The sequence below is a fragment of the Daucus carota genome, chromosome 6, assembly GCF_001625215.2.
Source record: "Daucus carota subsp. sativus chromosome 6, DH1 v3.0, whole genome shotgun sequence".
NCBI lineage: Eukaryota > Viridiplantae > Streptophyta > Magnoliopsida > Apiales > Apiaceae > Daucus > Daucus carota.
This window is the reverse complement of record NC_030386.2, coordinates 2,172,346-2,174,845: the sequence shown is the minus strand read 5'-3', so window position 1 is coordinate 2,174,845 and position 2,500 is coordinate 2,172,346.

Here is a 2,500-nt window from a genome sequence, read left to right as displayed (position 1 = left end):
GGAATATCGATGTCCCATAGTCCCTAATTCGTCTTGTGCATTTTATTTTGTGCAAGACCAACAATGAATCTAACATGGTCTTCCGCCTTTTCATTTCCTTTTGGTCTTGTAAGTGTCGGGAGTCCATGTGTTGAGGGAAATCTTGAATGCGGAACTGGTAATCGATTATGGACTTGGTCCATACTTTTCCGAGATATATGTCCGCTACGGAAGTCCGTTGCGCTTTGTGTTGAGTAATGGGTGCTAATGTATCTTTTGCTCATGCTTAGCCTTCGGCCTGAAGGAATGCTACCTGGTTGATCCTGCCAGTAGTCATATGCTTGTCTCAAAGATTAAGCCATGCATGTGTAAGTATGAACTAATTCAGACTGTGAAACTGCGAATGGCTCATTAAATCAGTTATAGTTTGTTTGATGGTATTTGCTACTCGGATAACCGTAGTAATTCTAGAGCTAATACGTGCAACAAACCCCGACTTCTGGAAGGGATGCATTTATTAGATAAAAGGTCGACGCGGGCTCTGCCCGTCGCTTCGATGATTCATGATAACTCGACGGATCGCACGGCCTTTGTGCCGGCGACACATCATTCAAATTTCTGCCCTATCAACTTTCGATGGTAGGATAGTGGCCTACTGTAAGACCCTTATGTTGCTAAGACGGATTTTAGCAAGGGGACGTTAAGTCACCCCGAGTCGACCCTGTGGATTGGCGTTGGGCTGGGCGCCAGGGTCAAAGCTTAAGGTAGCTGGGTTTATATTGGGGCAAGGTAGCAGATGGACATGTCGCCTTGTGTAGCCTTGGATTGGCTTGGAAGACCCTTGAGTGGTTTTGTGGGATTTGGACTTGGAGCGTTGGGGCGACTCCAAGGGCGGTCGCTGAGCTGGGCAGCGACCAGGCGCAGGTAGAGCGCAGGTAGGGCGCTACTGGGCGACGGCGCCTGAAGGGTGGCATTAACCCGGGCTGATGGATGCTTGGGGTAAATTGTTGGAAGCTAAGTGCTAGAGAGTTGGAGTCTTGGGCTTAGTAAATTGGGCAGGTTGCTCAGGCCAAGTGAGGGAGGCACTTGGGCCAAAATGGAGTTGCGTACATAGGCGCTTGGGCTGCGTCCTATGGGCGCCTGGACACTCTTGAGAAGTGTTTTGGTGGGCTAATCAGATGGACTTGAAGGCCCAAATTGGTGGGTAATGTGGGCTGGGTTATGTGGCTAAAAAGAGGGCTGAGTGGGGCAAAGGAAACTGCCAGGAACTGCTTGGAACTGCTTGGAACTGCTAGTAACTGCCACAACTGCTACATGGGCGCTGGAGCCTTGGGGCGCGCGGGAAACGCCTTGGGGGCGCCTGGAGTATATATAATATTTAGATAGGCATTCTAAATATTATGCACAGGGGGTGTATCATTATGCACAATAGGTGTATGAGTAGAATTACAAGTTCTAATGGATCTGCACTTGTAATATCTAGTATGCTAGGCAGTGGGAGTCTGTAAGTATACACTTTGTATTTATATGCTAGGCAGTTGGAAGTCTGTAAGCATATGTTGAGTTTGTAATCCTTTCATTGTTGGGGCAATAAAGGTTGGGCTTGTTTGGCCTGTATATTGTTGTGTGTTTACATTTGCATGGTAATCAAACACACTTACACACACTTGGGTTGTGTGGGGGAAAGGCTGACTGTTCTTGGGCAGGGCGCAGCGTGGGCGCAACAGGGGCGCAGCAGGGCGCTGGCGGGCGCTGGGTCAAGGGCAGGCCGCGCAGGGGAGAAAATTCAAGGGTGAGAACTTACCCCTGTGACAAATGGTATCAGAGCGAGGTTGGAAGTTTTTGGGATGGTTTTCGCTGGATAAGTTCATTAAGATCATGGGGACTCCGTGGGACAGTAGCGTCTATGGTGATGTTACTCGGTTTGAGAAGTTGAGTGTGTGGACTCTAACTTGACGCCGTTGGTGATGGAATACCAAGTCGTGAAGGATGACCGTGATGAGATGGAAAAAGCCATGCGGAATCAGATGGGAAATCAGATGGAATTGATTTTCCTGAGACGGGATGGTGTTAAAGTCCCGTTGGGTGGTGGCAACCCTAAATTTGAAAGGGTTTGGTGCATGGTGCACAATTGGGTAATTCTCCGGGTAGGAGGGGCGCTTTCAAAGTTTAATTGAAGGCAATTGAGTGGGAATTTGTTGGATACACAAAAGGCAGCGTTGTAAGGGCATGATCGTTGGATAGAAGGCAATGGTGGGCGTAGATATCGGCGATTGGTGCAAAGGCAGCGGGCAAGGGTATCTACATTGTCCTTGGGATAGGACGTGAATCTCTTAGAGTGGGTAACCGAGAGATTTGTGGGTGAGTACTTCATGTGTTGGGCAGCAATGTTAAGTCTCTAATGGAAGTGAGGCAGATTGATTGGTTGTTGGCAAGGTGAAGGAAGAAGTTTCGCGAGGTTCATATGTTTGGCAACCTCAAGTCAATGAGGGCATTGACTCAAGTGGTGTGGGAGGGTTTG